This window comes from Quercus lobata, chromosome 6 (assembly GCF_001633185.2).
Source record: "Quercus lobata isolate SW786 chromosome 6, ValleyOak3.0 Primary Assembly, whole genome shotgun sequence".
Classification (NCBI taxonomy): Eukaryota; Viridiplantae; Streptophyta; class Magnoliopsida; order Fagales; family Fagaceae; genus Quercus; species Quercus lobata.
Genome location: NC_044909.1, coordinates 17,819,311 through 17,832,960, shown reverse-complemented (window position 1 = coordinate 17,832,960; position 13,650 = coordinate 17,819,311). Strand labels below are relative to the sequence as shown.

Genomic DNA, 13,650 nt, shown 5'->3' with positions numbered 1-13,650 from the left:
GAGAGGCTAAGACTCAACCTATGGTGTAAAGAAAGTGAGGCGAGGATGATAGCGGTATGGTGAAGAGGCTGCGGCAGTAGCTAGGGTTTGGATAGGAGTGTGGAGACAGGAGAATGGAGAGTAGAGACTAGAGAAGTAGAGAACGGAGAGAGTGAGATAAGGGCTAAACAAATATGTAGAACTGTGTTAAGAGTTTAAGATTGAAAGTTTTGATTTGATATTGCATTTGCTTGCAAAGTCTTAGTTAGTCAGTACTCAATAACTTTAGTCTGTAATCTTATCACTTTACCTAGAAACTAATGAGGACTGAATTTTTTTTTTTCCTTTTTCAAATAAAGTTGTAACCTTCGGTTGGGTTGGATTATACGGGGTTTTAATCCCTTAACCCACTACTCGAAGTGAATATTTGGTTTTTAACAACAAAAGACCTAAATTTGACGGACCATGCTCTTTGAGTCCGCTTGCTGGGCTCCGGGTCGGGCGGATCCGGTTGTTTGGTCGGGTCCTTGACTCGCTAGACAGCCTTAGTTGTGACTAAAATCTATCTAAATATATATATAAAAAATCAATTCATATGAAATTATAAGCCAAACTTTTTGTATTGGTACATTATGTGAGAACTCTAAAACTATATAATATAATAACTTATTTAGCTAATGTCACCAAAACTTTCACAATAAATAATATTTATATAAACTTAGGTTGAAATTATATCATATTATATATTATATTTTTAAAATTGTGTCTTACACGTAGTTATTATACTAAGATGATGCATTCTCTTCTTCTTCTTTTTTTTCCCCTTCATTTTGTCATGTTTGACCATAAATACATTAAAAATAATTAATATAGTTTCTCTAAGTAAAACTTTGTTGCCAAAGTTTCAAAATTTAAAAAAAAAAAAAAAGACTATTACGATTAAAATTCTACCACCAATAAATTCTTTATAAAAAAAAATCATAGTTTATTTTATATTATTTAATAATTTACTACAGTTTTATATTAATAAAATTTGGGCAATAAACATTATTCTTGCACTTAATGTAAGTATATAATACTACTTCGATTAAAATTCAATATTTCCTAAATAATTTTTTTACTTTATTAATAATTCTTAATTAAATCTTGCAGAGCATAATACTAATTTTACTAATTTTTGAAATTAGAATGGTTCCAAAAGACCTTAGAGTTAGATATTCAATTTTTTTAGAAACAAAAACACATATACCAAGGAGAGAAAAATGGTTCAAACAATTAAGGCACATCACAAATTACACTAAAAACCATAGTAATTTTTAAGAGTGTGAAACATGTTATATTACACATAACACATTCTTTTAAGTAATGTAGAACAAATTTTTTTTTTTTTTTTTTTAAGAAATAAACACACACAATGTTATCGGTAAACTAAATGCAGAAATTAATATTATAGCCTAAAATTTTCCAAACTAGATGTTAGGTCGCAAGAATCGACTTATGAGACCAGAAAGTGGATCATGATCGAGCAAGGGAAAAAAGGTAAAAGAAAAAGGGTTATGTTAACGAGTGTTTAGTATTGGTTAAGAATCAATTTTAGTAAAGTTTTGACATCATTTTTATGAAAAATAAAAAAAACTGTCAAAGCATTAATTATATTTATTTTCTTTTTCCATAAAAACTTTCTTTAATTAAATTCTTAACCAATGTCGTACGGTACTAATTAACATTTTCCATAAAAACAACAGTACACAGAAAAAAAAAAAAAAAAGACAATAAATTTGGTGGTGACAACTGCCGACGGCCGTATATCAAAGCATGCAAGTTTTACTGCTCTACCTAAGTTTCTTGTCCTTTTTCTCTCAGCATATTAAATGGTTTTTGACTGAACTAGCAACACAATTCCCACTTTCTCATGGCATGGTTAAATTTCCTGCCCATCGCAGAAAGGACAGCACATGTCCCGAAACCATGTTTACCTGTTAGTACAAAACTACATATAGAAAAAAACAAAGAAAAATACTAACAAATGCTCTTAGACGGCATTTGTTAGTACAAAACTATAAATATATAAAAACAAAGAAAAATATTAATAAATATTTTTAAAGTATTGATTAATAATTTATTTTTTTTTAAAAATTTATAAGAAAAGAAAAAAAAAATATTTTGATATTTTTATTTATTTATCATAGAAGTAGTGTCAAAACTTTTCTAAAATATATTGTTAACTAATGCCCCCTAAAAACACTCGTGAGCATGACCCAAAAAGAAACAAAAGATTCGTTAGAATTTATTTTAGTTTTCTAACTTTGTTTTTGTTGATTTTAGTTTTTTAAAATTTTATTTTATTTAATTAAAGCCTCTCATTCAACTTTTATTAAAAATTTTTATAAAAAAATTTTGGAAAATATTTATCAATAATTAATTGAATTTTTTTACTTAAAAATATTTGAAGAAAAAAATTTTGGACAACTAATCACAACATTAAACAAAAATTGATGAAGATACCTTAATTTAATACACTTAAAATTTGAAGGACTAAAATAAATGAAAACAAAGTTAGAGGACCGTAATAAATTACAGTGAAATGTAAAAGAGTGAATTGTACATTTTAGACAAATAAAAAATAAATAAAAAAACTGTAAATTTTGATCCATGGCTTTGATTTGCAGCTCAATGCACATAGTAATATATGCATTCTTCAGCTTATCAACATATTCATCAAATGATTCTCTAGGAGGATTGGTGCAGCAAATAGTTTCATTGCTGAGTTGTGGGGGTTGCGGGATGGTTTACTTCTGTGCTGCTGTAGGAATCTGGATTCTTTAGAAGTTGAGGTGGATGCTAAAGCTATTCTTGATGCTCTCCTTAATCCGGACTATGTAAATCACATTGTGTCGCCCTTGCTGGATGATTGCAGGACTTTGGCCAATCGGTTTCGTCGAATCTGTTTCAAACACTGCTATCGTGAGGCGAATGTTTGTGCTGACAAGCTGGCTGGGATTGGAGCAAATCAGTCTTTAGATTTTCTTGTTTTCCAAAGTCCGCCTGTGGACATTGTAAACTTCCTTGAGGAAGATGCTAGTGGGATGTATCGTCCCAGGTCTTGTTCTGTGTTCTCTATTTCTTAGTTTAATGTTATCCCTCTGTTTACCAAAAAAAAAAACATATTCATCAAATTAATTACAAAAATTATTCATAGGTCTTCTTTATTTTTAAGTCTTGTTTAAGACTGGGCATGTTCTGGATCATGCCGAAGGAAATCAATAAGTTTAACATTATTGGTTTTTGCTACAATTTAGTAGGTTTCACTTCAGTAAAAAATGCCAAAGAATATTCTGAAGATATGCTTAACTACTTCATTAATTTATTGATCTGATTTTTGTAAGAGGCAGGTCAAAATCAAACTCGACCTTATCCCTTATTCAGCCAATAAAAAATAAAATAATAACAATAACAAGATAACTAAACTTAACCTTGAAAAAAATATATTTTAGGTCCTGTCCCGGTGAGAAGAAGATTCTGTATGACGCACAAAGAGTGAATAATTTCTCCAAATCCACCTTTGAATTATATATTCTTCTTATATCTTTCACATTTGTAAAATTTTTAGAAAATTAAAGATCAATAACTATATTATCAATAAATTTTTTAAATTGTAAGTTTTTATAATTTGAAAGTATGCATAAAATATAATGTAAGGACACGATTTTGTAACGAACCTAAACAGTATTGGGTTCGCACGTAAAAGGCCCAGACAATATGATTTTTAGAGCGTGGGTGTAAAGAACTAGGTTAACTGTGGTCTCTCCTCAGTAGATTCACACTCAAGAACGTTAAAGGTTTAAATTAGGTATAATGAACGTTTTTCTTTAGTGACTGGTGCAACTCTTTTTCTCCTCCCTTACTTTCTTCTTTTTTGTTTATGTTTGTTCTTCTCTTTTCTTTTTCTGTTCCGATCCCCTTCCTTCATGCTATTCTTTTAGTTTATATACTCCCCTTTGCGCTCCATCCTTACCGCACACGTGTAGGTTGGGTCCGGAGGATTTCTTTCTGTCCCATCTGGCACCTCCTGGAACTTCCTATGGGCAGCTGTAAGGCTGCTTCCTTACTGTTCAAGTATCACCTCCACATTAATGTGGCCAGAGAGTTGGTTGAGAGGTCATTAATGCGGAGGCAGCTGTAGTTACAGATATTTGTTTGCCTTATCTCTTTCATCCTTAGTCGGTTACTCTTATCCTTTACGGTAACCTAATTCTGAGATCTGATCGCAGTGAGACCACGTCCCGATCGTCCTCGGACGCGATCGTCCTCGGACGCATACTGCCGAGGAGTATGGTGTCCTCGGACGGGTACACGTCCTCGGATGGGCCACGGGCCCAACAATCCTGAATCAGTTCTGAACCCTATGGGTTTATTTGATTAAGTGTTTTAGGAGATTAAAAGAGTATTTTTAAAACCCAAAATTCTATTTTGCAACAACAATTTCTTATAAATTTTTTTTACAAACGCTTGTTCTAAACTCAAAACACATTTTCCAACCATTTATACAAATGCATCCAATGCCCTCAAAATTAATGTTCCTCCAAAAATGAATTTTACCACACCTTTTGAAGTAGAATACTGCATTCATTATCATAAAAAATTGAGGGCATAAGTGCATAACCTCCTTAATTTTTGGGAACCTAACTAGATTTTATTTTTTATTTTTTTTTATTTTTTATAATTTCATAATTTAAGGGGTGAGCGGATTTAATCTGAATGTTTTATTTGAAGATACTAAATTATGTCAGCTAAACTACTAGACTTTTAACAAATCTTATCTAGAAGTAATATATATATATATAGTCTTTTAGTCTGAATTTTTGGGAACCTAAATAGATTTTTTTTTTTATATTTTTTATAATTTCATAATTTAAGGGGTGAGTGGATTTAAACTGAATGTTTTATTTGAAGATACTAAATTATGTCAATTGAGCTATTAGACTTTTAGCAAACCTTATCTAGAAGTAAAATATATATATATATATATATAAATATATATATATATATATATATATAGTGCTTTAGTCTGAATGTTTGGGAACCTAACTAGATTTTTTTTTTAAATTTTTTTATAATTCCGTAATTTAAGGGGCGAGCGGATTTAATCTGAATGTTTTATTCGAAGATACTAAATTATGTCAGTTGAGCTATTAGACTCTTAGCAAACCTTATCTAGAAGTAAAATATATATATATATATATATATATATATAGTGCTTTAGTCTGAATGTTTGGGAACCTAACTAGATTTTTTTTTTAATTTTTTTTATAATTCCGTAATTTAAGGGGCGAGCGGATTTAATCTGAATGTTTTATTCGAAGATACTAAATTATGTCAGTTGAGCTATTAGACTCTTAGCAAACCTTATCTAGAAGTAAAAAAAATTAATAGTGTTTTAGTCATACATGGATGATTACATATAACTGATACATATAAAACTTTATATATATATATATATATATATATATTGTGGGGTGGGGGGTAAAAGACTAATAGGTCCATGTTGATGTCTACATTGGGCCAGGGGCCCAGCCCAAGTAAAACCCCTCCTCATCCATGGGAGAATCCTCCTCGGCTGAGATATAGCCTAGGGTAAAAGAGACAACATACCACCAGTAGCGACACTCCATATCGTTCTACAGGGCAGGAAAAGCACTAAAGTAGAAAAAGACAACGGAGAAAACGAAAGCGTCTAAGGGAAGGCTGCCACTATTGCATTCAACGCCTTGTGTCTCTGACAGAGCCATACTTCTCTGTTCTTACAACCACTCTCAACAACTGAAGGGAAAGGCTGATGGGACAAGTACCTACCCTAGGGACCCCATTCATGAGGAAGAAAACGACTATAAAAAAGGAGTAAAGAGAAACAGAAGCGGGGACCCTTCCCCCCTAACATACCAGAGATACCAGGAAAAGCTCATTGGATCATGCCGAGGACCAATTTTCTTTGGTAAACTCGGCCCATGAGGAACACTGTGATGATCATTCTCCATACGCTAAAGCCCAGCTCTTTGGTCCACTCTCTACAAATTCATTATACTAGGCTCGCTGGTCTAAGGTCCCACACATCTTGGGCTTGACCTGAAAAGCGTGACCCCACATATATATAAATTGGCTTACAAATGGTTCACTTTTGCATAAAAACAGGTTTTGCTTAGTTCAAACCACGTTAATTTTTTCCGTGGGAATCCACCATCTTTGTTAGATAAACCTATTTCTCCAAAAAAAAAAAAAAAAAAAAAAATTGTTAGATAAACCTATTTAGTATGACTTTGAAGGCAACTTGATTTAAAGTAACCGTAACTTTTTTTTTTTTTTTTTAATATATAAATAATTAGGGTGACTATCATTCAAGAAGCAAGAATTTTTACAAACCAACAGCGCTAGGTTGCAAGTTGCAACACATCATCAACAACATAAAACCCAAAAAGAGAAAGATTATCAAGATAATCATGAGCTAATACAACGCGGACAACTAATTGAGTAAATTAAATAGCTGGCATGCATCATAGGTGGCAGGTTATTATCGGTTGTTATTATTGGGGCAAAAAAGTAATCCTAGTATTCAAATTTGAACTAGTAACAACTAACCACCTATGATTTGTTGTAAAAATGTTGTGAAAATGTTGTAGACATAACACTTTTTTGCATATAAAATGCAATCATGCTTTAAGAGCAGAGAAAAGGAATTTGTCGTTTATAGCTAGCATAGAACCCTATTAATAATACAATTCTTGAATCCTCCATTAAATTGAACTCAAGCTCAAACTTCCTATTTTTATAGCATGCATGCTGAGATTCCTCATTCCTAATTTGTGCATCATAAACCCTGGCATTCTTCTGCATACAAAATATGCTAGCTTAATTTACATGGTATTTCTCCGATTCCGTTTCCCTTCAATATTATTACTATATATATATATATTTTTTTTTTGATATGTTGGGTTAAAATGAATTGACTCATTTGCAAATTAATTGACTCATTTGCAAATTAATTAATTACCCAAGTTAATTAATTAGATTCAATTACATGCAATAGCGTGGTAGCACAAACAAATCACCAATTATACTAAATGCAGCAGAAATTAAATTTGACACAAGTGATTTGTTTACGAATGGGGAAAACTATCAAGGCAAAACCCTACCAGGTGAAATTAAGGTTACCACTCTTGAGAATCCATTATTATCAATAATAAGCGGTTACAAGTAAAATGAATCTTAGTACCCAATACCAACTTATAGTTGAACCCTTACCTCAATACCCAATTGGACTTGTATTGTAGCGACAATCTCTCCGTTCAATGCACAAATCCCAGTACGTGACTAACTAATGATGTATGGATCCTAGTACGTGACTAACACACCAACTTGAGGAAGATGTTGGTTACAAAGTTCTTCAGTTCATCAACAATGAAGACCAGGAAGCTCCTTGGTCACAAAACTCTTGGCGTAAAGACACAGTAGCTTCTACAAAGAGAATAATAAACTAGAGCAAATTTTGCTTACGGTCACAATATGCATGTATTCTATTTTCAACACCTTGCATTCCTTGTGACGACTCTTAAAATAATCCTTATATATGTCTAGAGTTGTGAAAAAAGAAACCCTACACAAATACTCAAGGATATGCATATAGTCAGATCTGGAAAATCTGATTTTGTAATTCTCGACAAATACAGTTTCTGTTGAGCTTCTGTCGAGCTTCAGCTGTAATTCTTGATAGAAAGGATTTTATCGAGACTTTTGTCGAGTTTTAATGAGCAGCACATTCCTCACTTGTTTCTTGATTAGATTTGCATGACTTCAGTACTTAACTTGAATATTTGTTTTTGGAAGTACTAAACCCATCCTAAATTTACCAAATTACAAGTAAAATGTGTTTTGTCAAAAGATTAGCCAATTATATAAATATGTCCCTAACATGATACAAGATAGAAATTCTACTGTAACCTAATTTAAGTGTATATGTGTGTGAAGCTCCTTTTTGGAGACTTGAACCTCGGCCCTTGCACCACACACCTCACAAAGCACTTATACTTGTAGAGTGACCACTACACCAAGGGTGCGAGAAAGTATATGATGTTTCAGGGACTCCACTTCAGCATCTAGTTGGTGTTTCTAAAACCAATAAAAAATTGACATCTGTCCTAAAAAAAAGAAACATCAACATACTAAACCATTTAAATGAAAAAGACGAAATTGACCCTAAAAAATTCAAAGACCCGCCATCTCTTGTTTTTCCTCTTTTTGCAAAATCAAAATGTTCCTCTCTCTCTCTCTCTCTCTCTCCGTTTTTCTCTCCACCACCACAGCACACCAGCACCTCCATGACTCCATCTTCTCTCTCAACTCCAAACCAAAAACCACTTTACTTTTCCTCTTTTCAAAATCAAATCTCAATGTCTCTCTCCCCAGTCCACACGCCACCATAGCCTTTATTCTCTCTCAACCCCAAATCCCAACAGCCAATGCCCAGCGGTAGCGTCTCCGCCGACATCACAAGTTCTGAAGAAACCGGCCTTTCTCTCGTCAGAAAATCCCCAAAATCTTCTCTTTTTAGCAGAACCACCCTACACCGGAAACTTCATGCTACTCTCAACACCTGACATTCACAAGAAGGTTTTTTTTTTTTTTTTTTTCTCTCTGTATTTCTTTTCTGCATTTTTTACAGTTTTTTGTATGCTTTTTTCTTCCCAAAATTACAGATGTTTTAAAGAAACAAAAGAAAATCCAAATGAATTTTTGTGTAGAAAGGAAATTTGTACCTGTTTGATAAAATGTCTCAATGAAGATGGATGCACTCCTTTGTTCTTAAACTATTATCAATCAACAGAATATACAATATACAATTAATGGTTAATCTTCTTTGTTTTTTTTAATGTTCTTTTGGATCAGATTAAAGTTGTTGTTGTTGTTGTTGTCGTTGTTTTTTTTTTTTTTCTTTTTTTTCCACTTTTTTGTTATAGTTTCATAGGTAGAAACATAAAGCTTCTTTCTTTGTTTGACAAATAGCTTGCTGCCTTTATTTTGCTGATAAAATGCTTTGCTTATTGAAATCTTGGTCTTGAACAACTTCATTTTTGTGTGTGAATGTTGTTGACTGCAGTATATTTGGTTTCCCCAATTCTAAACTTTGTTTTTTCCACTTTTGAGTTTACTGATGATAACATACACACTGCAGTATATTTGGGCTCATATTAATAAGTAAAGAAAATTTGGCATACACCAACCGAATGCTGAGTTGAGTTTTTATGATGTTGGACTTGGCACCATATGGATGCTGGGTTGAGTTTTTATCAGGTCTGCTGCTCTTCTTTAGTTTACATTTATACAAATATAATTGTTTATGTTGTTCTCATGTCATAGGCTTGATCAAGTGATAAGTATTGGATTGAAAGTTATATAATGAAAAACAAAAAGGGACAAGAAAAATGTTTGAAATTTGTCTATTTGCTACCACGACCATGTGCCTTTGGCATTCAATTTTTCTTTTAATAAGCAGCTCCCAACTTAGTTTTGATGGTAATGGTATATTATATTGAGTGAATTTGAAGGATAGATTTATAGTAGTCCCAAATTTTTTATTTTCGCTTCTTTTGTGGCTATTCTTAAACTTTTATTTTCCACTTTTTATATGAAGTCTTGAACTTTAATTTGGTTACTTTGTTTGAAAGTAAAAATCTGAATTTTCAAAGCAAAAATCTGTCAACTAGTATCTAGATTCAATATTGTGTGTGTTTTCCATTAAATTTTAATTTAATTTTCTTTAATATTGGAGTAAAATGACCAACTAACCAACCTTGAATTGGTTTTGCAGATTGTCTAAAATTGCTTGTTTATAATGGCTGTCAGAAATTAAATTTCAGTAGCAATAGCAATATTGGAGGCAGCCACATATAAGCAATAGCTTGAGGAGTATACTTGAAGACATGCTGAACTTAACAAATGAGATTGACCAAGTTTCATTTGGGATGTGAGAGATGTAAATCAAGCAACTCGTGAGCTTGCTAAGTGGGGATTTGTTAACAATTGGAATGGTTTTGTAAATTGTGGCCTTACTGGTTGGATCATCTGATATATGTGATCATGAAGGATGCTTTGGATTGTACAATTTGAATTTAGTTCTTTTTAATGAAGCTTGGTTTATTGTAAATATATATATATATATATATATATATATATATATAATGGGTGATTTGGTCACAAGTCCAAGATATCTTTATGCAACTTTTAGAAGGAAAAAAGAGAACACACAAACATTGATAAGATTTAAAAAAAAAAAAGTAGAAATGAATAGTTGTAATTCATTTCTTAGCTTGGCGATACAGGGACAATCATTCTCCCTTGTGAACCTGTGAACTTAAAACTATTGTAAGATTTGGGTAAAAAGGGTGCAACTTGTAGCATTTACTATATCATCAAAACAACAAAAAAGAAATAGTCTAGCACCAAAAAATTGCCATTCACTGTATCATCCCCTTAATTGGAACTTTTCATGAGTGCTACCATTCATCCCTAAATTGCACCACAACAATATAGCACCTGCAATAATCTAGCATTGCAATTCCACCACCATGCACATATAGAAATTAATATATAAGAATAAAATTTACTATTGCATTAAAAACTTTCATAATTTGCATATAATTAGTCTTTAACTAGAAGCTACTCAAACCTACATGAAATCTATCATGCTTGAGTAACTTCATTAGTTACAAAAGTTTTCCAAAATGATAACTATAATTAGTGTTGGCTATGCAATCACTTGTCCAAATTTTCAGTTATACTGTCTAAAAAATTATCAAGTCAAAAATACTATCTAAGATGTCCCTCTACTGTGCAATAATGTCTGAAATGCTTTCCAAAAAACTATCCAAAAATGTTGTCCATTAGCTGTGCAGTATATTGTCCAAAATACCATCCAAAAGAGCTTTTCATCATACTTCAGAATTTTGCCCTAGAAAAAAAGAGAACAATATTAGGGGAAAAAAACAATAAACAAAAGCACATATTAGAGTAATAACAACATTGTATGATGATGAAGTTTTCTGCTGAAATGAAAGATGGTGAACACTAGACAGTTATGACACAAGGTTGTGCCAATGCCTTTGCCTTTGAATAAATGAGATCATCTCGGGCTCTATCCAATGCTTTTGCATAGAAAAGAAACTGTGGGAGATAGGTAATTAGAAAATGCTCGGTATTTGAAATCAATTTTGAGATAATTAGAGGAGGAGGAGGGGGGGGGGGGGGGAGGACTAGAAACGTAAAAGAACTAACGCAAATGATAACGGTTGTCAACAGGGCCACATCCAATTTTGAGTGTACTTCTCAGATACAAACCAAAATAAGTATATATGCTTCTAGTATTTTAAAAAACATATAACAAAAATCAACTAACACAGCCATATTTCTCTTGGAAAGGCTATCATGCATATGCGAGGACAGCCTGATAGGGGATCATATATGCAGATCAGAAGTTTGTTTCCATGAAAGGTTAATTAGCCATAGCCATTAAGTGCTTCACCATAAACATATTTGATTTAGCTAGCTTCAACTTGAAGTTCATGTTGAACTCATGATTTACTATAGTTTATGTAACCTCCTCGGTTTGTCAACAAGACTTAGAATAATTGGTATGCATCTGTAACTTTTAATTCCATATTTTGAAGTGAGATTTTACTTTGGAGTTGACAGTTAAAATTTTAACCTACCAATATCCCTTTTTTGGGTAAACACTACATTTCAAAATTTGTAAGAAACTTTGAACTTGGAATTTTTATGCATCCAAACACCAAGTTCAAATTTCATTTGAAAGGTATCATTAAGCAAATTCAACAAATAAACATTTCATACTACCAATATTACTCTTCACACTGTCACCACCATTGTTCCCTTTTATTCCCTTTACATGTCTAACTGATAAGGTCTTAACATCACCAAACACCAATTTCTCAAAATCTATGTTGTAGTAATTATTAAAAGATTTGTCGTGATAGCATTACAACTGATCACATTGTAGCTATCCTAAGTGTCCAATATATCAGTGACCGCAAAATTTCATGCTAAAGATTGCAATTAGAATATATCACAGTACTTTTAAGTTACGTACACAGTACTTTGATTTAATCCATAAGAAAAAGATAACAAAGAATTGATTTAAGTTCCCAAAAAACAAACAAAATCTGTCATGTTTATCAATATACACCACTTATAACTATGTCAAGGAAAACCAGCAAGTAAATTTTTATCCTATTGATTGTTGAGAATTTGTAGAAAAAAAAAATAAATGTGAAAATTTGAATTTAAATAGCATATTATTTTTCAGTTTATTTAAAAAAGGGGATTGTTTTGTACATTAAAAAAGTGAACTTTGAAATGATTTTGGCTGAGCCTAATGTGATACCTGAAAAAATCTAACTAATAAATAATACCTGAAAATCAAGCACAACCACCAAATACATTAAATCAACTAATAAACAAAGAAAGGGCCATTTTTCTCTATTTATAAAACTACATCAGACTAAACACTTTTAATCTAATCCAAAATAACATTTAAAAAAAAAAAAAACCCCTTTTACTTTATTATTTGTGCATCCATCCTCACTAAAGCATTTTATCAAACAATACGAATTTCCTTTCTACATATGATGTATATGTCAATTTATAAAATCAAAACAAACAAAATAAAACACATATGTAAATAGAAAAATTCAGAAAATAAATTCAAAACAAGAGAAGAAAACCTTCTTGCAACGTCAGGTGTTGGAAGTGGAGAAAACTTCGGACGCCGGTGGTTGGAAACAATGAGAGAGAGACGGTTTTGGGCGTTTTCTGACGAGAAAAAGGTTGATCTCGTTGGAACTGTTGATAATCGGCAATGTATCCCTATCTCTAGGAGATTTTAGGCAGCGGCTGTCAAGGTTTGGTTGAGAGAGAAGATGGAGTTATGGAGGTGCTAGTGTGCTGTGGTGGTGCAGAGAGAAACAGAGAGAGAGAGAGAGAGATGAACATTTTGATTTTGCAAAAAGGGGAAAAGCAAGAGAGGGCGGGTCTTTGAATTTTTCAGGGTCATTTTTGTCTTTTTAATTTAAATGATTCAATATACTGACGTGTTTCTTTTAGAACAAATGTCAATTTCTTACTGAAGTTAGAAACACCAACTATATGCTGAGGTGGAGTTCCTGAAACATCATATACTTTCTCCAAGGGTGCGTAGTGTTATTAATATATTATTATGTATATGATACTAACTGACCACCTCATCCTAAAAGATCTCAACATTAAAAACATGGTAATAGCTCATCACTTCTCTCTTACTTCTTTTGTGTGTGTTTGGATGTAGAAGGAAAGATTATTTTACTAATATATACTTGTCAATTATAAATTAACAATTAATTATGAGGATATAAAAGTAATTTTACAAAAATGTGAAAACTTTCTAAGGATATAAAAGTAAATTTATAAATTAGGAGGGAAAGAAAAAATAAAATTGGCGAGACCTAAAAAGAAACCATTTCTCTTCACATTTCTTTTCTCACCCATATTTTATTCTAACCAAATAAAGGAAAAAGTTTCCATTCTCTTTCCTTTTGCCAATTTCCTTCTAACCAATCATAGCTTTAGTGA

At 32.1% G+C, this 13,650-nt stretch overlaps 2 long non-coding RNA genes across 3 annotated transcripts; one reads left to right on the top strand and one right to left on the bottom strand.

Annotated features, from left to right (window-relative positions):
• Window positions 1-8,255: 8,255 nt before the first annotated feature.
• LOC115949609 lies at window positions 8,256-10,174 on the top strand. 2 transcript variants are annotated; one of them, XR_004083026.1, is made up of 2 exons: window positions 8,256-8,640; window positions 9,839-10,174. It is a non-coding gene; the product is annotated as an uncharacterized LOC115949609 (long non-coding RNA). The 2 variants fall into 2 exon arrangements; XR_004083025.1 differs by lacking the exon at window positions 8,256-8,640 and adding an exon at window positions 8,993-9,321.
• Window positions 10,175-10,616: 442 nt separating this feature from the next.
• LOC115949605 lies at window positions 10,617-13,062 on the bottom strand. Its single transcript, XR_004083024.1, has 2 exons — window positions 12,768-13,062; window positions 10,617-10,978 (listed from the first exon to the last, which is right to left on the bottom strand). It is a non-coding gene; the product is annotated as an uncharacterized LOC115949605 (long non-coding RNA).
• Window positions 13,063-13,650: the final 588 nt, after the last annotated feature.